Source organism: Schistocerca gregaria, chromosome 5 (assembly GCF_023897955.1).
Source record: "Schistocerca gregaria isolate iqSchGreg1 chromosome 5, iqSchGreg1.2, whole genome shotgun sequence".
In the NCBI taxonomy this organism is placed as follows: Eukaryota; Metazoa; Arthropoda; class Insecta; order Orthoptera; family Acrididae; genus Schistocerca; species Schistocerca gregaria.
The window spans coordinates 402,804,444-402,829,842 of NC_064924.1; the positions used below are offsets into that span (position 1 = coordinate 402,804,444).

General features: G+C 45.3%; 1 protein-coding gene and 1 pseudogene across 1 annotated transcript in view; both read right to left on the minus strand.

Moving 5' to 3' along the window:
* LOC126273015 (C-Maf-inducing protein-like) overlaps positions 1-25,399 on the minus strand; it is an 879,384-nt gene that overhangs the window by 336,258 nt on the left and 517,727 nt on the right. The window lies entirely within an intron of this gene.
* Positions 18,723-18,840, minus strand: LOC126274362 (5S ribosomal RNA; annotated as a pseudogene).

A 25,399-nucleotide genomic window follows, 5' to 3' on the forward strand; every position in this document is an offset into this window, starting at 1 on the left:
TCGTACGTTTTTGTTCCTATGACACGGCAACTAATTTTCAAGATAACAATACGAAGTGATATGAAATAGAAAAGAAATCAATAATAACAAAGGCAAATTGCAGATTTAAGCTTGTCGGTCTGCTTCTGGGAAACTGACGCACACCTGTAAAGAAAACAACAGTACACATAGCAATAGTGTGACCACTTCTAGAGCTCTGTTCCACTGTTTGGGATCGAAAGATGGGGGCGGTGCTGTGTTGACACTGGACTCGTACCCGGGAGGATGGCGCTTCTGAGTCCTATCCAGCCGTCCAGCTTTAGGTTTCCGTGGTATTTGCTATAAAAAAAAAAAAGACGAATGGCAGAATGATTCTTATTAACGGCTACGGCGGATTTCCTTACACTATCTTGAGTTTTATCAAGGAAGCATGACAGTAAAAATCGAATGAATTCATAAACACGGTGTTAGGATCGTAACAGGTAGCTGTAACCTACAAGCAGCTGTAACAGTGACGCTCAGGGAATTTAGATCCAATCTTTGAAGGAAAAGGCTACGTTTTTATACAGGAACTCTGGCGGATGAGTAGAGAGAGCTAGAATATGAAGAACACTGTGAAACGATTTTACTAACTCTATAGTTTATCTCGCATAGTGGTCATGAGAATAATGGAGATTAGGGCGCATACTCAGACATTCTTCCCTCGCTCCAGGTAACTTATCAGATGAGTCAAACAGTACTATCATACGATTACACGATAAAGCATATACATTTAAAGGTTATCGATTCGACTGATGATGCAGAGAAAGGCTGAGTCTCATGTGAGATACTACCCACCATGTGCTGCAGAGTGGCTTGATGGGAATATACCGATGTACATTAAATGTATTCACAATTGTGAATATGAGCACTCATCAGCTGTAGAATGGAATAACGACAGTGAAAATTTATGCCCGACCGGGACCCGAACCCGAATTTCCCGCTTATCGCAAGCGGTCCTCTTACCGTTTGGCTATGCTTAGACTCACGTCCACACTCAAACTTTCATGCGTCTACAACCTGTACTCGTACATCCATTACGTATATTCCCCGTAGAATTTTACTTTAAAGTTGCTTGCCCGGTGTCGGCGTATAAATTCGATATTGCAGTGCCTGTGTTATTCTGAAATGGCCAGTTCCTTTTGACACACATGCAAGCATGTCCGAAGGAACTTTTAATCGTAATTCAGGACAATATAGGGAATGCAATATCATACATACCGATGTGCGCCCGCTTTTCTCCCGCTAGAAGCCGTTGTGTGTACGGTTACCGCCTGCTTAGCGTTGCCTATTATTAGGCTTTCCCCGAACTCCTTTGCTTCCCTCGCACATTTCCGCACGATCATTCAGTGTGCGAGTTTATTTGGCCATGGTACGAGGCAACGGGTAATGCTAGAATAGCACAAACAAAGCATTTATTGCACAGAATTGTCGCCACTAGACCCTATCAGCTGGAAAACTAATGAAACAAATATCCAACGGCTTTCATAACAATGCACGAATCAACAGCGAGATTGCAACTCACTGCACGTGATATTGCCATAATCGTGCTCTGAGAGTTATTGTAATTTTATTTGTCAGTTAATAAAGAAATACCCTTATTATACTAAGATTACAACACAAATTACAATAAGTAAATAACAAGACAGGCACAACCATTTCATATATAAATCGAAACAAATAAACACACATACAGCTAAGTTTGTGTACGCGTCCACGGGTGCCACAGCACTTTCAAGGCGACAATACAGGGGCCGGACAAAAACACGGAAACATCGCGAAAAATGCAGGTGGTAGCCAAGCCTGCAGGTTATGCTGTCGTATTTGACACGAACGGCACCTGTGCAATGTCCCCAATACGTACTCGTAACAGTGCTCTGTGTAAGCTCGCCACACAACAAATCAGTCACACCTCATGATTACACGCATCATTTAATACCGGGTAATTCTGCCCTACCACTTGGATCCGGTTAGGAGGTGAGTCCGCAAGGCTCTGCAGAATGTTGCAGTATAGGTGAAGGCACTCGCTGACGATTTGACAGCACAATTCCACCAAACTGCAAGGATGCTGATGTCGGCGTTTTTCCCGCTGTTCCAAAGTATCCCACAGGTTTTCTGTGGGATTCAAGTCAGGTGATTTTGCAGGTCAATCGAGATGTAATATGATGGGAGAGTGTTAAGAAAACTCGTCATGTATTTAAATGCGAACATTGTGATGTGTTACGACAGCGAAAAAAAACCTGTGACCACTGGATACAGTGACACAAGTTCCCCCCCCCCCCCCCCAAAAAAAAAATCTTAACACAACGCACACACAAATGTCATACTAAAAAATGTAATCCACCTGATGGAGGTTTAAACTTTTGAAACCCGTCGTGGAGATAAATACACAGTGACTGGTAACAGTAAACTTGTTGTTTCATTTAACGGTCATGTTTTCTTCCGTCTTCTGTGAACTTTGCTGTAGTCTTGTGAGGTGACCGATACCAAATGTCCATTCCATACAGTTACCGCCGCAGTGTTCTCTCGCTAACAGGTTGGGATGGACTTTCATTCACTGCCTGCAGCTTTTACTTTCGGGTTTGGAAGCGATTTTGGTCCACAAGCCATGAATGCGTCTCCGATCTCTTTTAGTCAGGATCTTTTTGCAACGACAGTGATAACGTCGTGTGTCGTGGCCACCTGTGTTACACCACTGCCTGTAGACACGTTGAACAGTCCGCTGCGAATGAGTGACAAATCCACCAACTTCACACCATATGGCCTTGGGCACGACCAAACACAAGTGCCCCTTTTTGGCACTCTTTCATATCCTTGTATTTACCCATGCTTGCTTATAATGTCTGCTTGAAATGTAACTGTCTCATTGATCGCTACTGCATTTTGCTCACGTAGAGGCAGTGCGTGAGCGGCTGGGTACGTGACTCAATCGCAACGCCATTTGTCAACGCTTAACGATTGATCTGCGCATGCGCACTGGGGTGACAAATTTACTGTCCGATGAGCTTAGTTTTAAGTGCATTATGTCGGAGCTAAGTAAGCTCGAACGAGGGCAAAGTGGTTAGTAATCGTATGGTGGGTGTTTGAATAACCAAGATAACCGAGTTTTTGGTGTTTCAAGAGACACTGCACCGAACATTTGTACACAATATAAAAATGCGGAAAAAGATCATCCGCTATGTCACAACCGGGACGAAAGCATGTGTCGAAAGTTTTTGGCAGAAGGTCACTGAAGAGGACGGGCTACGCTACGGTCGCAGGTTCGAATCCTGCCTGGGGCATGGATGTTTGTGATGTTCTTAGGTTAGTTAGGTTTAAGTAGTTCTAAGTTCTAGGGGACTGATGACCACAGCAGTCGAGTCCCATAGTGCTCAGACCCATTTGAACCAGTTTTTGAAGAGGACTGTACCGAAAAATAAGAGAACGACGGCTGCAGAAGTCTCTAAAGAACTGAATGTCGCCATCGCGAACCCTGTCAGCACCAAAACAATTCGAAGTGAAGTTTGGAAGCAGGAAAATGCAGGCGAATTGGAGTTGCAAAACCACTCATCAGTGACGCATATGCCCTCAACTATGGAGCAGTGGAAGAGAGACATTTGGTTGGATTAGTCTTTGTTCACACTTTTTCTGAACTTCTGGCCGAGTTCACATCCCAAGAGGGAAACATATACTGGTGGTTCGGTAATGAATTAGGCAGCCATGTCGTGGTACTGAAAGGGGGCCCAATGTTACTCCTTGCAGGAGACATTACTGCCAAGTATTATATGACCATAATTAAGTGGCCAGGACTGAGTGGCCATTTAGGCTGATTGCGTCAATCCTATGGTATAATGCTTTTTCCCTAGTGGTGATGCTATGTTCTAAGACGACAGGACTCCTGTTGAAAACATTACAGGACCTTCATTTACCCATTCCGAGACGACTGGAAGATGTTTACAATGCCAACGGTTTTCCTACACGAAATCAGGCGTGGTTGTTTTGTTTGTGGTGTACCAAATTTTTGTCTTCTCCCTCTATCTTTGATCAGTTACCCATTTTTTAATTGGTTGGTTGACTGATTAGGGGGAAGGGACCAAAAGCCGATCTCAGTCCCGTAGGTTTAGGGAAGGATGGGGAAGGAAGTCGGCCCTGTCCTTTCAAAGGAACCATCCCGGCATTTGCCTGAGGCGATTTAGGGAAATCATGGAAAACCTGAATCAGGATGGCCCGACGCGGGTTTGAACCGTCGTCCTCCCGAATCCGACCCACGTTTTGACAGTAGGGGTGAAACACTTTGGTACATGGCTTCTTGACAAATGCTCCTTTCACATGACACTGTCTTTATTAATATTTTAAATCCAACAGTCGACAGTTTTACTATGCAAAGTTATAATAAATAGTAATAGGTAGCAGAACACTGTATGTACATGTTCTTTCAACACTGGCGGGGTATCTAAATCGTACAGATCCGAACTTAAACTCGAATGAGAATAAAGCGCTAGGCAATATATCTTTCAATATGAAAAGTGGTATAGAATCTTGGTATAATTCTGAACTTACAGCTCGACGAAAGAACCACTACAGCACGACTCACCTGAAAAAGAAATGAAAACATAGAATTAGTATTAGTGGCCGAGGTTTTCAGCTTCAAACAGCATCAAGATTATTACCAAGAAGAATTATCTCACTCATTGTGGAGAAAACATTGCGATCGTTGTAAGTGACAATTTTAAGTGAAAATTTAAATCTGTATTTGACGTTATGCAACTGACAAAATAAGTGCGACAAACTGCACTACTCTCTTAAATCTTCTGCCTCTCCCTCTAGCTCTCTCTCTCCAGTTCACTTAATTCAGTGACAGATGAACGATCTTCAAGAATGTTAGGAATATAATCAGATAAATCTTCCGTAGACGATCTCCTTCATGGATAGTATTTCAAAATTTTCTTCTTTTTCAGTAATACCATGTGAGCTTCACAACTGCGGTTGATCAATATCATATACTGCTTTTTTAAGATACTTGAATTACACCTTTACCGCCCTTTATCACCGCAACAGGTCTTGTTTTCAACTGCGTATCACGAGTTTGAGAGTGTGAAACATTTAGTGACACTTGTTTGAAAATGAGACATGTAACGTTGAAACAAGTTATGCTATAATAAAAGTGTAATCCAAGTAGTCATGGAATTGCATGTTTTCTATTCCCCCTGTATTCAATGTCAGTTTGTTGTATGCGTAAACGAAAAATAGTTTTATAAGACTGTTCCACCCGAAATCTTTACCTACAAAGTGCTCATAAGGGCCAACCTTTCAGAATTTAAAACAACAAAAATTTTCGTATTTTAGTTCCACAGGTCTGAGAGAGAGGCTGTGTACTTCATGGCCAAGATAACTTGACCACCTCGATAGTGCTATCAGAAGCGGAGAAAATCGGCACTTCTTGAAAGATATTCATTTGTCACCGAGCCTCAAGTTGCCCCTAGATGCAAAGAATTACAAGAAGCTTATGTCCGCTAGCCGGTAACTTCTATAAGCACTTGCTGAGGTGTTTACATTAGAACAAAAAGTTACTCGAGTTTAGTTCTTCAAGTCACTGGGGCACGTTTATTTCAGGAACTCGCCGCAAGTACTTGTTAGGAAGTGCAGTTATTCTTAGAAACCGGAGCAGTCGCCACTGTTGTTGCGTTATAATGATGGTAAATATTATTAACGAACAAAAACCCAAAAAGAAAAAATATAAACATTTTATAGTAGTACATATTGATGTTACTAAGAAAAATTACTCATTTAACTAAAATCAGATGACATCACTTAGATTAAAAACTTTGAGCATGTCATATGCAAATTTCGAATGTCTCTTCTCTATTGTATAATCGAATATTCGATAGCAGAAAACAAAAAGGCCGTCCGATATCTCAGCAAGAGACTGCCTTTGAATTACTCTTCGGATTTTGCAATCAGTATTTACTACTTTTTTCACAAATGTGTTGCATTTATGTTTATGGTAACATTTAAAAAATCAGCTAAATTTTAAAGACGTATGTACTGCTATTCTACATTCCCTTCTGGTGGAAAAAACTGATTGGTAAAATCATTCCTCAGTTCCTCGACTGGTGGTGCTAATTATGTGTCTTTAGGGGATCCAATGGTACATTTGTATCGGCCCATCTGTCTTTGTGCCATTCTCCTTCCCGACAATGATTATTTCGCAGCGGTACTGAGCAAACACAACTTCTGTAACTTCGAGAAAACTTCCACGAAAACTCAAATTCGGCAAGTACTTGCAGCAAGATGCAAGAAACTACAACTAATTTTCACCCTGCAGCGGAGTGTGCGCTGATTTGGCACTTCCTTACAAATTAAAACTGTGTACCGGACCGAGACTCGAACCTGGGAACCCGATCTGGCACACAGTTTTAATTTGTCCGGGAGTTTCGTGAAAGAAACTGTTTCCGCTAACTTGCGAACTTCTGAACTATTTGAATTTGATGAAACTAGTGGACGTCAACGGAGGGGTGGGGATGGAAGGGGGGAAGGGCGGGTTTGGAGATATGGTCGTTCGTAATATTCCACCGAATTCTTTGATCGCATGGATAATGCGCTATAACACAGCAGGAATTTCGACGGAATGCCTAATAAATACGATGTCAAGATCACGATGTTAGACTGGTTACAAGACGGGCAAATGAACTTCAATGGCTCAATCAGCTCCTTCCGGAGGATCGAGTTCTCTCTCGGCCACAGGTGTGTGTGTGTGTTGTTCTTAGCATATGTTAGTTTAAGAAGTGTTTAAGTCTAAGAACCGATGACCTCAGCAGTTTGGTCCCTTAGGAATTCACACGCATTTGAACATTTTTTGACTCAGTGAGGAAGGCTGAAATGTTATCTACAATGAAGGAAAACTAACCAGTCGTGAAAGTGGACGACGTTGATAAAATCCCTGAGAGCAGAGGGCACATAGCAGTGCATTTAGTGCCCTACAACTGCGATCTAAATTCGGTAGAATTGGCATAGGGCAAAATAAAACACAATTTCTGGAATAACAATGTCGCTGATGACGTGTCGAAAGATAAACTGTAGAATCTTTTTACTGCTGGTTTCCTTCCAGTTACTGCAGATGACTGGCAAGGTTACTCCAGGAATGTGCAGCATATGGGGAAAAAGTATTGGACACGAGATGGATAAATGGAAATGACCATCGATGAAGTTATCATCAATGTCATGTTCTCAAGCGGCGATGATGATGATGATGATGATGATGATGCTGACGACGATGACGAATATGATGACGACGACTATCTCGAATCAAAAACTAATGAAGTGATATTTAGTGAATATCATTTTGACAATTCTTTCAGGCACAATTATTTACAGTTTGTTAACATAACTGCTGCGCTGAGTGTAATAAATGCAGTGTGCAAACAGATTTTTAAAAAATTAGATTTTTTGCTGTCGATTCATAATCTCGAAAGTTGTACATTCATCTACTTTCATTTTTCATGTTTTCGATCCATAAAGAATTCGTAAGTTACAGTAAAACTCTCGGGCATGAATACTCAACAAATTAGATCATTTCCGATCGGACGGAAGTGTCACTTAAGCGGGCAATACTTCCGCGAGTGCCGTCATGGATTTCGTGCTAAGCGGAAAACGCGGCTATTCGTCTCGGCACTGCTGCAAACTGATGAAGATGTCTTCCCTTCAGGGCTCCTCTCATCTCCGTAGCCATAATGCGGGGCTACGGCCGTTCCCGACGACCACCGCGCCATTCGTCAATTTATCGTGGACAAACAGTATGTTTAAGATTTCAAATAAGTATTCTTGGAGATAAATTCAAGATTCATAGCCTATGATGAATGAATATGAGTTATGTCGGCGTGCTTAACTGCTAAAGAACTTCAAGGTAATTGATGAGAAGTCGTCGAGTCAAACCGAAGAGGTATGTGGGGTTCATAGGGCGTCTAATTACTTACAGATCTAGCACACAACACACACACATTTTTTTGATTGACATTAGGTCCGTGATGGTGCACCAGCTCATGCATAGAATTTTTGCGTTCCGATTTGTCTGTCAGCAGCACACCACGCTTTCAAAATTGAACGCACCTACTGTAATTTCTGAAAGCCTTACGTGATGGGAGTTCCGCAGTCACTACGCAATTCTTATCGTATCTCTAAGTAAAACAATTGCTTGCAGATAAGGCAGGTAAGATGAGCCCCGCCCACACAGCCGGAGAATCTTTTATGCGCTATATTCGCATAGCTAGTGTAGGTAGAAAAGGGAATAACATATGCATTGTATCAGATCTGCGACAAGAATTTGACGGAGCACTGAAATAAATAAGTGAAAAAGAGGCAGCTGGAGTAGACGACAAAACTATTCCATCTGGCACGCAATTAACACGAGGCAGGCGAAACATCCAAGGTTTCAAGAAAAATTTAATAATTCCTATTCCGAGGATGGCATGCAATAGGACAGTTGCTGTTCTTAATCTATATAAAAGAATTAGGAAACAATCTGAGTTGTCCTCTGAGATTGTTAGCAAATGATACTGGAGTTTGCTTTTTATTAAAATTGTTGTTGTTGCTGTGATCTTCAGTCCTGTGGCTAGTTTGACGCAGCTCTCCATGCTACACTATCTTGTGCAAGCTTCATCATCTCCCAGTACCTACTGCAACATCCATCCTTCTGAATCTGCTTAGTGTATTCATCTCTTGGTCTCCCTCAACAATTTTTACCCTCCACGCTGCCCTCCAAAGCTAAATCGGTAATCCCTTGATGCTTCAGAACATGTCCTAACAACCGATCCCTTCTTGCAGTTAAGTTGTGCGACAAACTAACTCCTCGTCTCCCCAATTCTATTCAATGCCTCCTCATTAGTTATGTGATCTACCCGTCTAATCTGCAGCATTCTTCTGTAGCACCACATTTCGAAAGCTTCTATTCTCTTCTTGTCCAAACAATTTATTGTCCATGTTTCATTTCCATACATGGCTACACTGCATACAAATACTTTCAGAAACGACTTCCTAACACTTAAATCTATACTCGATGTTAACAAATTTCTCTTCTTCAGAAACCGTTTCCTTGCCATTGTCAGTCAACATTTTATATCCTCTCTACTTCGACCATTCTCAGTTATTTTGTTCCCCAAATAGCAAAACTCCTTTACTACTTTAAGTGTCTCATTTCCTAATCTAATTCCCTCAGCACCACTTGACTTAATTCGACTACATTCCATTATCCTTGTTTTGCTTTTGTTGATGTTCATCTTATATCCTCCTTTCAAGACATTGTCCATTCCGTTCAACTGCTCTTCCAAGTCCTTTGCTGTCTCTGACAGAAATACAATGTCATCGGCGAACCTCAAAGTTTTTATTTCTTCTCCATGGATTTTAATACCTACTCCAAATTTGTCTTTCGTTTCCTTTACTTATTAAAATTATTAGATCAAAACGAATTACAAAATAATTTAGATAAGACGTCTGCATGGTATGTAATGTGGCAACTGACCATAAACAGTAAGAAGTGGGAGGTCCTCTACAGAAGTAGTACAAAAAGTCCGATAAATCGTACAACTTTATGACCGTCGATGCAACTAAGTAACTATGGATTACAATTAAGAATAATTTAAGGTGGAAACATGGCACAGAAAACGTTGCGGAGATGGAGAACCAGAGACTGGGCTCTGTCTACAGAGCACATCCAAGATGCAACAAACCTACTGAAGAGATTGCCTACACCATAGCTGCCCGTCATCGTTTGGAATAGAGCCTAATGTTGCAAGTTATGGAACATTTACGAGTACCTTTCGGATATGAGTTGGCGTGGCAGTCGTTAAAACAAAGGTCTATTTTTGTTGCGACGAGATCTTTTCACGACATTCCAATCTCCAACTTTCTCCTCCGAATGCCAAAACATTTTGACAACTCGCACCTGCGAGAAACGACTATCGTAATAAAGTAAATAAAATTAGAGGTCGCACGGAAAGATTTAGATGTTCAATTCTCCCACGTGTTATTCGAGAGCGGAACGGTAGAGAAACACACCGATTACTCAAAACATTACATTATGACCACTGCCCTCCGCGAAGCTGGATGCCGCCTGGTGGCGTTGTGAGCACGTCACGCGGTAACAAAAATATGTAAGCAGACACGGACAGGGAATATCTCTGGCGAATATAAGGGCTACAAATGGGTAAGTCCATTCCGATAAGACACTTTGGCGAAGGGCAGAGCTTGTGAAATACACTACTGGCCATTAAAATTGCTACACCACGAAGATGACGTGCTACGGACGCGAAATTTAATCGACAGGAAGAACATGCTGTGATATGCAAATGATTAGCTTTTCAGAGAATTCACACTAGGTTCGCGCCGGTGGCGAAACCTTCAACGTGCTGACATGAGGAAAGTTTCCAACCGATTTTTCATACACAAACAGCAATTGACCGGCGTTTCCTGGTGAAACGTTGTGATGCCTCGTGTAAGGAGGAGAAATGCGTACCATCACGTTTCTGACTTTGATAAAGGTCGGATTGTAGCCTATCGCGATTGTGGTTTATCGTATCGCGACATTGCTTCTCGCGTTGGTCGAGATCCAATAACTGTTAGCAGAATATGGAAACGGTGGGTTCAGGAGGGTAATACGGAACGCCGTGCTGGATCCAAACGGCCTCGTATCACTAGCAGTCGAGATGACAATCATCTTATCCTCATGGCTGTAACTGATCGTGCAGCCACGTCTCGGTCCCTGAGTCAACAGATGGGGACGTTTGCAAGACAACAACCATCTACACGAACAGTTCGACGACGTTTGCAGCAGCATGGACTATCAGCTCGAAGACCATAGCTGCGGTTACTCTAGATGCTGCATCACAGGCAGGAGCGCCTGCGATGGTGTACTCAACGATGAACCAAGGTGTACGAATTCCAAAACGTCATTTTTTCGAATGTATCCAGGTTCTGTTTACAGCATCATGATGGTCGCATCCGTGTTTGGCGACATCGCGGTGAACGCACATTGGAAGCGAATATTCGTCATCGCCATACTAGCGTATCACCCGGCGTGATGGTATGGGGTGGCATTGGTTAAACGCCTCCATCACCTCTTGTTCGCATTGACGGCACTCTGGACAGTGGACGCTACATTTCAGATGTGTTACGACACCGTGGCTCCACCCTTCATTCGATCCCTGCGAAACCCATTTCAGCAGGATAATGCACGACCGCATGTTGCATGTCCTGTACGGGCCTTTTGGATACAGAAAATGTTTGACTGCTGTCCTGGCCAGCACGTCCTCCAGATCTCTCACCAACTGGAAACGTCTGGTCAATGGTGGCCGAGCAACTCGCTCGTCACTGTACGCCTGTCACTACTCTTGATGAACTGTGGTATCGTGTTGAAGCGACATGGGCAGCTGTACCTGTACACGCCATCCTAGCTCTGTTTGCCTCAACGCCCAGGCGTATCAAGGCCGTTATTACGGCCAGAGGTGGTTGTTCTGGGTACTGATTTCTCAGGATCTATGCACCCAGATTGCGTGAAAATGTAATCACATGTCAGTTCTAGTATAATGTATTTGTCCAATGAATGCCCGTTTATCATCTGCATTTCTTCTTGGTGTACCGGTTTTAACGGCCAGTAGTGTAGTATCTCGGAAACGGCAAAGCTGGTCGAAATTTCACGTGCTACTATCGTGAATATCTACAGAAAGAGGTAGAATGACAGAGAATCAACTACTACGTGATATGGTTGGATGTACGCGACTCTTCGGAGCAAATCGTTCATAGTACATTGTTGAACATGGAACTGTGGAGCAGAGCACCCCTACTTGTTCACATGTTGACCCAACGACATCGTCAGTTACGATTTCAGTGGGCACACACCCATCGCAATTCGACCGTCGATCAATAGAAACGTGTCGGCCCTTTGGGTGAACCACACTTTTGATACACTAGGTCGATGGTAGTCTTCACAAACGCCGTCATCGAGGTGAACGTGCAGCGCGCCACGGACGCAGGCTGGTGGGAGCGGTATTATGCTGCGGGAGACATTCTCCTGCTCTGGCACAGGACCTGTGGTAGCAATCGAAGACACGCTCACAGCTGCGAACCACCTGCATCGCATCACGCTTGATGTCTTCCCCGATGGAGATGTTATCTTTCAGCAGCACAATTGTCCATGTCTCTGAGCCAGGACCGTGCTACAGTGGAGCATTATAGTAAACTCACGGTGGTGTCTCGGCGACGAGATTCGCCTGATGCAAACCCTAAAGAACCTATCTGGACGGCATCACCACATGGGAAAATCAGCGGCATGTTATTTATGCGAATTACATGACCGATGCGTGGATATCTAGGGCCATATACCTCCACAAACCGACCAGCAAACTGTAGGATCCCTGATACGCACAACCAGTGATGTATTTCGTTCAAAAGTCCGACAAGCAAGCTATTAAGCAGGTGGTCATAATTTCTTTGTCTCATCGCTGTAGTCTGAAAATGGTTGTATAAACTCTCTGGTAGACAGTTAAGTGTATAATTGCACATTATTCGTGTGGATGTGTAATATTATTATATAAGAACCTTACACAAAACAATTTGGTTTGGAGCTAAACGTGTAACATTTTAGCGCCGAGAGGGAGCCGCGAAGATGCTAGAACGACGTGGAACTGGCCAGCTAGACTAGAAGAGGCACGGCCATATGAGCGCGCGTCGAGTTTCATCTAATCTGCAGCCGCTGACGTCAGAGGCGGCGCAGCGCGAAGGTGCCTTCCGGTAGGCGTCAGGCGGCAAGTACGAGTCACGCCATCCCGTGTGTATGTGTGTGTGTGTGTGTGTGTGTGTGTGTGTGTGTGTGTGTGAGAGAGAGAGAGAGAGAGAGAGAGAGAGAGAGAGAGAGAGAGAGAGAGAGGTGGCGCAATGGTTAGCACAGGCTCGCATAGGACTAACCCGCGTCCGGCCATCCTGAGTTAAGTTTTCCGTGATTTTCATAAACCGCTTCAGGAGATGTGGGGACAGTTCCTTTAAAAGTGCACGCCCGACTTCCTTCCTCATCCTCCCTTAATCCGACGGGACCGATGACATCACTATTTGGTCGCTTCCCCCAAACCAACCAACCAACCAACTGTCTCCACATAAACGCATTAGCTTTTGAGCACTATCGTCTCGGCTGCCAAAGCCTGGATCAGTGGTTAACTTAACTTCTAGCATGCAGGGTGTTTGTTGATCGCGGTACTCTAACAGTGCACGATTGTAACAAAATAGTAGCCGTACGGCTGTCGTTAAATGTGATATATCTGTTGTTTCTTTCATTCGATTCCTAAGAGTTTTGGCGAAACTGATCAAAGATGAATCTACAGGTACATTGTAATGAGTCCACGTCTCGTCCTTAGCCAACCACTTTCATCTTTAGTTATACGAATTTAAGGATATGAAGACTGTTAAGCAGTTACTGATCGATGAGGGAGGTGTGATAAATGGAAAAACAAAAACTTTTACTAACTTAACGAATTTTTATTCTGTAACGGAGTGTGCCCTGATATGAAACTTCCTGGCACATTAAAACATCGTGCCGCACCGAAACTCGAACTTGGGCCTTTGCCTTTCTGTTTTAATCTGCAAGACATTTCATACCAGCACACATTCCGCTGCAGAGTGGAAATTCAATTTGGAAACATCCCCAGGATGTTGCTATGCCATATCTCCACGTTATACTTTCTTCCAGGAGTGCTACTAGCCCAAGTTTTGATGAAGAACTACTTCGAAGTTTGGAAGGGAGGAGGTGAGATACTAGTGGAAGTAAAGCTGTGAGGACGGGATGTGAGTCGTTCTTGGGGAGCTAAGTTGGTGGAGCACTTGCCCGCGAAAGGCAAAGGTCCCGATTTCGAGTCCTGATCCTGTCGCAGTTTTTATCTGCCACGAAGTTTCTTTTATTAACACTTTTGTAAAAAAAATGTGTTGCATGCCTTCTGTAAAAAACGTCCTAGGTGCTACGCAGTGACGCGTTTCGTAAAATGGAGTAGCCGACCGATTAATGTGAGCGTGGTGAAGGAGCGGGAGTATTATCATGGAACAGAAGGCATCACATAACTCTCCAGGAGATGTTTTTATAAAAAGGAACACTTTAAAAGTGGCCAGGTGCGATAGGACTCGTGCATTGACATTCCGTACAAGTTTAATTACATGAATAGACGGTTCATCCAACCTGGGAATTGAGAATCTCTACGATTTTTCACCTTTTATCGACATCCATACTGTTAGAATATTAGTCCTGGGAATTCCAAGGCTTTCGAGAGCGTTTTAACTTGAAGTTTAGATTCCGATAATAAATGACAAAAGAAATATTTTTTCATGTGACATAATTATTAATTTATAGTTTTCTGATTTTTTCCTTCACTTGTGCCGTGAAATGTTTCTTCTTGCCAAATTTCACGATTCCACTTCAACGGGAAGTACCCTACATTGTTTAAGAGGGAGTTTGCGAGTTTCAAAATATGTGACATAAATGGCCGTATGTTCTGATTTCATTCACTTAAAAGCTTAATACACTGCTGGAAATGGAAAAAAGAACACATTGACACCGGTGTGTCAGACCCACCATACTTGCTCCGGGCAGTGCGAGAGGGCTGTACAAGCAATGATCACACGCACGGCACAGCGGACACACCAGGAACCGCGGTGTTGGCCGTCGAATGGCGCTAGCTGCGCAGCATTTGTGCACCGCCGCCGTCAGTGTCAGCCAGTTTGCCGTGGCATACGGAGCTCCATTGCAGTCTTTAACTCTGGTAGCATGCCGCGACAGCGTGGACGTGAATCGTTGTGCAGTTGACGGACTTTGAGCGAGGGCGTATAGTGGGCATGCGGGAGGCCGGGTGGACGTACCGCCGAATTGCTCAACACGTGGGGCGTGAGGTCTCCACAGTACATCGATGTTGTCGCCAGTGGTCGGCGGAAGGTGCACGTGCCCGTCGACCTGGGACCGGACCGCAGCGACGCCCGGATGCACGCAAAGACCGTAGGATCCTACGTAGTGCCGTAGGGGACCGCACCGCCACTTCCCAGCAAATTAGGGACACTGTTGCTCCTGGGGTATCGGCGAGGACCATTCGCAACCGTCTCCATGAAGCTGGGTTACGGTCCCGCGCACCGTTAGGCCGTCTTCCGCTCACGCCCCAACATCGTGCAGCCCGCCTGCAGTGGTGTCGCGACAGGCGTGAATGGAGGGACGAATGGAGACGTGTCGTCTTCAGCGATGAGAGTCGCTTCTGCCTTGGTGCCAATGATGGTCGTATGCGTGTTTGGCGCCGTGCAGGTGAGCGCCACAATCAGGACTGCATACGACCGAGGCACACAGGACCAACACCCGGAATCATGGTGTGGGGAGCGATCTCCTACACTGGCCGTACACCTCTGGTGATCGTCGAGGGGACACTGAATAGTGCACGGTACATCCAAACCGTCATAGAACCCATCCTTCTACCATTCCTAGACCGGCAAGGGAACTTGCTGTTCCAACAGGACAATGCACGTCCGCATGTATCCCGTGCCACCCAACGTGCTCTAGAAGGTGTAAGTCAACTACCCTGGCCAGCAAGATCTCCGGATCTGTCCCCCATTGAGCATGTTTGGGACTGGATGAAGCGTCGTCTCACGCGGTCTGCACGTCCAGCACGAACGCTGGTCCAACTGAGGCGCCAGGTGGAAATGGCATGGCAAGCCGTTCCACAGGACTACATCCAGCATCTCTACGATGGTCTCCATGGGAGAATAGCAGCCTGCATTGCTGCGAAAGGTGGATATACACTGTACCAGTGCCGACATTGTGCATGCTCTGTTGCCTGTGTCTATGTGCCTGTGGTTCTGTCAGTGTGATCATGTGATGTATCTGACCCCAGGAATGTGTCAATAAAGTTTCCCCTTCCTGGGACAATGAATTCACGGTGTTCTTATTTCATAATGTTACTTAAAAACCGTCTTGATTGCAAATATTTTTATTGACCGGTCAATAAAAATATTTGCAATCAAGACGGTTTTTAAGTAACATTATAATTTCACTGATTGCTGTTGTCCCAAAAGACATTATGTCTGTTTTTGCAAAGTTCTTATTTCAATTTCCAGGAGTGTATTTCTACACCGCCAAAGGAGAACAGTCTCCAGTATGTGACAAATTTCGAATTGATACGGCTACCCGTTCACGAGAAAAGAGGTTCTTAACAGACGGACGGATGGATGAGCAGGTGGATGGATGGACAGACAGACAGACAGACAGTCGGACAACAAATTACAAACATTTTTCTTTCCATCTCGTATGATTACAAATTAATTTTAGGATTCTTTCCTTTGCTTGAATTGTGAAACCTTGCTTCTTGACAAATTTTATGATTCTAGGTGAACAGGAAGCACCCTATAGGTTTTGATGAGTGAGTTTGCGAGTATCAAAATATGTGACATAAATGGTCGTACCTTCTAGTATCATTCACTTAGAAGCTTACATTCATTACATTGGGCAGTAGCGGTAGACCCTAGTATGTGAGAAATTTCGATCTGATACGTCAGCCTGTTCCTGAGAGAAACAGATCCTAACAGACGGACCGACAGGCAGAGAATCTAATCAGAAATGACAACAATTTTTATTTTGTGTTGTAAGGTGGCGTGGTCTCCTGACCTTCATTTCTTACATATTCCGTCGTCACAATCATATTCTGCACATCAAGACGCTTCATTCGAAACCAAACTCGATAAGGTAGGGTCAGTTTTGTATGAACACATGTAAGCAATATGCAAATCTAATAAGCAAATCGCAAGTGCGCACCAAGGTTGAAAAAAGTCCAGATTGGCGTACACAACCTTACGGCCACAGGAATTTTCGTTATAAAGAGGAAACCAGCCCGCTGGGAAGACCGTCCTTTCAGAGGGCTGGGTCAACAACATACCTACTTCGGCTGAAGCGACCGCCCAGAGAGAAGACAGCTTTTTCTGGAGCAAAGGGATAACGCCCCCCGTGTTCGACTTAAAAACAAATTCCGCTACATTGTGTAGGAGCGCCCAGAAGACGCATTTTTTTCACCGACCGACTGATTAGTTACGGAGTTCTCACAGGAGGACAGTATACGGCTAACGGAGATGCTACAGATTTCCGCATTGGTCGACTTAAACGAAACGCCATTCTCCCGTTTAAAAGAGCAACGCTGATTGGCGGAATATTTCTGACGCAAAGAGTCATACGAGTGAGGGAAGGCAGCGACTGATATACCCTTGCAACTTTTTCAGAAAAACGTGGCCGTTTGGTTGTCGGTCTTGGAGCGGGAACACATAACAAGAGCGAGTGTGCTCGTACGTGTACGCAAAGAGCGAGGAATAAAGTCTCTCCTCAGTACTTCACTGGGAGAGCACCTCTGTCGTTAGCGATTCGGAGTGACATTGTATCTTGAGTCGCTCACAATTAAGCATTGTTCACTGTGTTGGCCGCCACACTTATTGTGCGGTGTGAACACGGACAGAGCATTAGTTAAACGCCTGTCAGCGAGTATTGAGTGGCACCGCAGTGGACTGGTTATCTGACCGGTGTACAATGCCAATAGTTAGATTAGGGGCGGATAGAAGTCCTTGACTTCATCAAGGCGTAGGGAGAGTTTGACTGGCGAAGGTCAATCCAGATAGAAAGAGATAGTTGTATTATTTGTCAGCAGCAAGTGACACAGGCAGCAGTCGTCGCAGCTCACGGTATTGTATGCTACAGCATATGCGAGCCCCATCTGTCCTCCCTAACAGTACACTCTACTACATTTCTCACGTAACAGCCTTGACCGTAAAGTTATTCAAGTTGTGTAGGCGCGGCTCTCAGCCATTCTTACGAGTAAATAACATTCTTAAAGAAAAGGGAGAAAAGAACCTTTCCATACTTCGTAAAATAATAGCATTCCTATCCATAAGAGGCAATCTATTGTTCCGAAAAGAACCCGTAAATTTATTAATTTTTTTTATAAGAAAAACTTTCACTTGATTTCTCAGAATTTTTTTGCAATAAACAATATTTCTCGTTCGTTTAATGTTTTTCTTACACTAACTAGCAATACTCCCATACCCAAGTATCCCAGTAGTTATGTAAGAATATATGGAATATTTTCCTTTTCCTTACAGTGGACAACTCCAGAAGATATTTGTTGCTGAATGTTTTTCAAGCAGTTCTTGTTGGTACATTAGGAGCGTCTGTCTGACTTGCGTAGTAGTGGGAGGTGGAAATTGTTTCTTGCACGAGTCAAAGGGTACTTGTTGGATCAATCCATTGTGCAACTTTCCAAAATAAAATCCACACACTCACAGTGTGATATAACTACCATATAATAATTTCCGGATTTTTTCCTTTGCTTGTAGTGTGAAACTGTGCTCTTTGGAAAATTTCATGATTCTAGACCAAAGTAAGTTTCCTATAGGTTTAGATCACCGAGTTTGCGAGTATTACATGGCATAAATGGTCAACGTATTGACGTAGACACTTCACTTTTTTACATCGCAGAGGGAACGTAGATCTTAATAAAAAAAGCACTCCTACTGGTACCATCCTACCGCCGTGTCATCCTCATAGGAGGATGCGGATAGGAGGGGTGTGGGGTCAGCACACCGCTCTCCCGGTCGTTATGATGGTATTCATGACCAAAGCTGTTACTATCGGTCGACTAGCCCCTCAATTGGCATCACGAGGCTGAGGGCACCCCGAAAAATGGCAACAGCACATGGCGGCCTGGATGGTCACCCATCCAAGTGCCGACCACGCCCGACAGCGCTTAACTTCGGTGATCTCACGGGAACCGGTGTATCCACTGCGGCAAGGCCATTGCCACGTAGCCTTAATAAGTGACAAATATTTCAGCTTGATACGTCTACCCGTTCCCGAGGATAAAGGTTGTACACAGTCGGACAAACAGACAGACAGATAGACAAAGTGATCCTATAAGGTTTCCGTTTTTACCGACTGAGCTACGGAATTCTAATAAGACGATGTATTCACCCTAATAAACTTGAAACCCTTACTTAGTAACTCTGTATCGGAAAGAAAGGGAAAGAGTAAAATATGTGATTGGAGGAGACGTGCGAACTGCTGCACCCTGTAGTTGGCGGCCCTAACTGCCGGGGTTTCCTGGCAGGGCCACCGCATCGGCCCCCCACACACACGCACACGCACGCACGCACACGCACACACACACACACACACGCACGCACACGCACGCACACGCACGCACACGCACGCACACGCACGCACACGCGCACACACACACACGCACACACACACACACACACACACACACACACACGTGCCCGCTGGCGGCGGTCGCGCGACAGGCGCCGCTGAATCAGCGCTCCGCGCCGCGGCTCGGCTCGGCTCGGCGCTCGTTCCGCTCCGGCTGTTATTTCTGCGCCGCCAAGTGATGGGTGTGCGCTCTGCGGCGCCCAGAATAGAGCGCCCTCACCGGGGGCTCGCCGCCGCACTCAGGCAGTCTCGCGCGACTTGAGTCGGGAAACGCCTCCTGCTGGTCCCGGCTCTCCTCTGTAGGACTCACAGGCGTTGCTGGTGTTTGAAGTATGACGGAACTGGCCTGTACGAACCCTGCCAAACTGAGCCTCCAGCATTCCCATCCCTGTGTGAGATGTTCACGAAACTTTCGGATAATCCAGAGCCTTGGACTTTGCACAAAGACGTCATCACAGACCCAAAATTCAACACAAATATTATTTCAAAATGGCGACAGTGGCATCACCCGTCCCCAATACTCGAAAATATAAACGTCAATAGCTGAATCGTACAAGTTATTAATAATAAACCGAAAGGAATTTGGGGAAGGGACAAGGTAAAACCACAACTAAAACAAACTCTACGGAGAAAAAGCACTACGCAGGAATTATCCGAAGGGGACAGAGTCAGTAGATGTGGTGTACATGTAAAGACAAGCAGGTGAATATTATTTCAGAAAAACTGGATTTATTCAGGTGAAAGAGCTTCAGAAACTGAGCAAGTCCAGAACTCGTTGAACCACCTCTGGCCACCATTATGCAAGCTGTTATTAGGCTTGGCATTGATTGATAGAGTTGTTGGATGTTCCCCTGAGGGATATCGTCCCAAATTCTGTCCAACAGACACGTTGGATCTTCAAAATCCTGAAATGGTTGGAGAGCCCTGCCCATAATGCAATAAACGTTCACAGGTGCGAAAAGTACGGCGACGTTGCTGTCCAATATAGGGATTGGCAAGTACGAAGACAAGCAGTAGACACACTCGGCGTGTGCGCGTAGGCGTTATCTTGCTGAAATGTAAGCCCAGGGTCTCTTGTCATGAAGCGCAACCAGACGGATCGTAGAATACCGTCTACGTACCGCTGTGCTGTAAGGATGCCGCGGGTAACAACCAAAGGAGTCCTGCTATGAAAAGAAATGGCACCTCAGGCCCTCACTCCTGGTTTTCAGGCCTTATGACGGGCGACAGTAAGGTTGGTATCCCACCGCTGTCTGGAACGTCTCCAGACACGTCTCCGCTGGTCATCGGAGCTTAGTTCAAACGGTTGAAATGGCTCTGAGAACTATGGGACTGAACATCAGAGGTCATCAGTCCCCTAGAACTTAGAACTACTTAAACCTAACAAACCTAAGGACATCATACACATCCATGCCCAAGGCAGGATTCGAACCTACGACTGTAGCGGTAGCACGGTTCCAGAGTGTAGGGCCGAGAATCGCTCGGCCACCCCGGCCAGCGGAGCTGAGTTCCAACCGGAACGCATCACTGGAGACTGTTCTTTCCCAGTCAGTGATACTCTAGGCCGGAGACGTGTCTAGAGACACTCCAGACAGTGGTGGGATACCAACCTGACTGTCCCCCCCTCCATACGCTCCAACAACCAGGGTTAATGGTCTGTGGTGTCATTTCTTCTCAAGGCATGGCCCCTTTGCTTGTCATCCAAGGCACAGAGGTACGTCTATTCCATATGTTCCGTTTTGTTGGTCTTCATGGCAAGCCATCCTGAGCTTATATTTCACCGAGATAATGCCCACCCGCACATGGCGGGAATGTCTACAGCTTTTCTTCTTGCTTCGCAAATTCTATCTTGCCCAGAAGATCACAGGATCTCTCCTCAATTGAGAACATTTGGAGCACTATGTACAGGACCCTCCAACCTTCTTAGAATTTTGACTATCTAAAGCGCCAGTCGGACAGTATTGGCACGATATCCCTCAGGAGGACAGCTAACAGCTGTATCAGTGAATGCCAAGCCAAATAACTGCTTGCATAAGAGCCAGAGGTAGACCAGCGCATTACTGACTTACTCAAGCTGCTTCTCTTTAATAAATAATCCAGTTTTTACGAAAGTATAATCATTTGTTTGCTGCACATGACCTTCACATCTACCTTTTTGCGTCCCACTCGTGTAATTAGTTCATTGTGCGTCGTTGTTTTTTGTCTTAGAGTATATTAAGAAAATATTTAAATATACAAAAGACTTGAAAACAAGCTACTATAATTGGCATTAGATACAATGATGCGGACCGACTATAACAGTTGTTCATAATATCACATGTATGTATCTACAGAAAGTGACTTCATATTCTTTGAGTCATCAGCCATCTGACAGATTTGATAAGCCCGCCAGCACTTCCTCTGCTGTACCAACCTCACCATCTACAGTTACGGTCGCAGGTTCGAATCCTGCCTCGGGCATGGATGTCTGTGATGTTCTTAGGTTAGTTAGGTTTAAGTAGTTCTAAGTTCTAGGGGACTAATTACCACAGCAGTTAAGTCCCATAGTGCCCAGAGCCATTTAAACCATTTGAACCTCATCATCTTAGAATATGGCTGATTTGTTGGGTATATTCCAATTACTGCCTTCCTCAACTGTTTTTACCCGCACCACCTCCCTCTAGTACCATAGGAACTATTTCTTGATGTCTTAACACACTTCCTGTCATCCTGTCCCTTCTTTCTGTCACTGTTTTCTACACATTTCTACCCTCGTCTGCTCTGCGGGAAACCTATTCGTTCGTTATCTTGTCAGTCCACCTAATTCGCAGCGTCTTCCCACAGCACCATATCTCAAAAGCTTCGATTCTCTTCTTCTGTGTTTTGCTCATAGTACAAAAAACAAACAGCGAAAAATCGCGGCAACTGTCGCATCGCCGTATCGGAAACCTCACTTTACCTACAGAGAATTTCAAAATTACACAGAAAAATTTAGATGGGATATGTTAGGCGACTTGGGGAACAAATTTAGAATAGGAATCAGTGTCCGTAAACGTCATTAAACGACGGTACACAGCGTCAAAGATACAGGCTTGGTTGGTTGACTGACTGATTGAGCGAAGTGGACGAAACAGCGCTGTGCGGCTGGTCCCGGCGGAGGTTCGAGTCCTCCCTCGGGCATTGGTGTGTGTGTTTGTCTTTAGGATAATTTAGGTTACGTAGTGTTCAAGCTTAGGGACTGATGACCTTAGCAGTTAAGTCCCATAAGATTTCACACACATTTGAACATGTTTTTGAACAAAACAGCGACGTCATCGGACCCATTGCATAAGGGAAGGAAGAGGAAGCAAGTCGGCCGTGCCCTTTCAAAGGAACCATCCCAGAATTTGCCTGAAGCGATTTATGGAAATCACAGAAAACCTAATCAGGATGGCTGGACGAGGGTTTGAACCGTCGTCCTCCCGAATGCGAGTCCATTGTGGTAGCCACTGCTCCACCTCGCTCGGTGAAGATACAGGCGCCGATGTCTGCATGTGTTTATAGGGTATTTCCGTAAGAGAGTGCACAGATTTAACAGGAAAAAATAGGATGCGACTCTGGTAGGGAACCTTGGGAAGGAGAAGCCGGTTTAAGGTGGTGATAATAAGGAATAAAATCACGTTACGGTGTACTTTTTGTTTACGTTAATTAACTGCAAATACCATCATTGACACAAAGAACATACCATTTGTAGTGTATCTTACAAAATGTGCTGAAATTGACGGCCATCAACCTCAATGCAAGCACGAAATTGGCCAACAAGATTCTGACGCACCCTGACAAATATCCCTGGAGTGTTTCGAATCACATCACAGGCAACTACAATTCTGGCAAATAATTCCATCTTCGTATCCACTTGGGTCTAAAACACAGGAGCCTTTAGATATCCCTACAAGAAATAATCAAGGGGATTCGGGTCAGGCGACCTCGCAGGCCATCGAATAGGACCCACCCCTCCAAGCGAGCTTCCAGGAAACACTGCACCGGTACTGCTCCATATATTACACTGCACGTCTCTGAATGACAGTGAGTAATGAATGGGTCAGTCATTGATTCAAAGCACTTTCTGTCTTGGGGCAATGTACACTCCTGGAAATTGAAATAAGAACACCGTGAATTCATTGTCCCAGGAAGGGGAAACTTTATTGACACATTCCTGGGGTCAGATTCATCACATGATCACACTGACAGAACCACAGGCACATAGACACAGGCAACAGAGCATGCACAATGTCGGCACTAGTACAGTGTATATCCACCTTTCGCAGCAATGCAGGCTGCTATTCTCCCATGGAGACCATCGTAGAGATGCTGGATGTAGTCCTGTGGTACGGCTTGCCATGCCATTTCCACCTGGCGCCTCAGTTGGACCAGCGTTCGTGCTGGACGTGCAGACCGCGTGAGACGACGCTTCATCCAGTCCCAAACATGCTCAATGGGGGACAGATCCGGAGATCTTGCTGGCCAGGGTAGTTGACTTACACCTTCTAGAGCACGTTGGGTGGCACGGGATACATGCGGACGTGCATTGTCCTGTTGGAACAGCAAGTTCCCTTGCCGGTCTAGGAATGGTAGAACGATGGGTTCGATGACGGTTTGGATGTACCGTGCACTATTCAGTGTCCCCTCGACGATCGCCAGAGGTGTACGGCCAGCGTAGGAGATCGCTCCCCACACCATGATTCCGGGTGTTGGCCCTGTGTGCCTCGGTCGTATGCAGTCCTGATTGTGGCGCTCACCTGCACGGCGCCAAACACGCATACGACCATCATTGGCACCAAGGCAGAAGCGACTCTCATCGCTGAAGACGACACGTCTCCATTCGTCCCTCCATTCACGCCTGTCGCGACACCACTGCAGGCGGGCTGCACGATATTGGGGCGTGAGCGGAAGACGGCCTAACAGTGTGCGGGACCGTAGCCCAGCTTCATGGAGACGGTTGCGAATGGTCCTCGCCGATACCCCAGGAGCAACAGTGTCCCTAATTTGCTGGGAAATGGCGGTGTGGTCCCCTACGGCACTGCGTAGGATCCTACGGTCTTGGCGTGCATCCGTGCGTCGCTGCGGTCCGGTCCCAGGTCGACGGGCACGTGCACCTTCCGCCGACCACTGGCGGCAACATCGATGTACTGTGGAGACCTCACGCCCCACGTGTTGAGCAATTCGGCAGTACGTCCACCCGGCCTCCCGCATGCCCACTATACGCCCTCGCTCAAAGTCCGTCAACTGCACATACGGTTCACGTCCACGCTGTCGCGGCATGCTACCAGAGTTAAAGACTGCGATGGAGCTCCGTATGCCACGGCAAACTGGCTGACACTGACGGCGGCGGTGCACAAATGCTGCGCAGCTAGCGCCATTCGACGGCCAACACCGCGGTTCCTGGTGTGTCCGCTGTGCCGTGCGTGTGATCATTGCTTGTACAGCCCTCTCGCACTGCCCGGAGCAAGTATGGTGGGTCTGACACACCAGTGTCAATGTGTTCTTTTTTCCATTTCCAGAAGTGTAAATACGATGCAACAGAGCCACGTTACGGACAAGTAAAGTAAAGTAAACAAAACCTGCGTCACGTCTGCCCGGTAATCAGACTCTTCCTCGCTGTTTCCTTGCAGGCAACAAAGAAAGTACATATAAACAAACAGCACAGTACATGTGAACTTGTACGTATGTTAGTTGTAAGCAAGCTGAAAAACAGTAATGCTACATAAAGCCGTAGACAAGTCCATTATCATATCTCCTGAAGTTGGCTTCTCCGACACCAGGTACACTATCTCAAATTGTTAAGTGGAACTTTCTCTACATCGCGTATTTTTATACACACTCTTATGGAAACATACGGTCCACAAGATGATTCAGTGACGATGTTAAAACCTACAGGTATGATGGAGAAGGATAAATGTATTAATTTGAGGTAAGGGACCCCGGTCCACAAACGACGGAGTCTTAAATTATAGACGAAAATCATTCTGATACCTCTTATAATGTAATGAATGTACCGGTACTTTTGCTGCTGATATTTTAGGGTAGACATCTTTCAATATGGGTACTAATAGACAAAAACGACAAAATAAATATCTAGCACAAATGGCTCCGAACTGCATACCTGCGGAGCTATGAGCACTTCTTCATCTT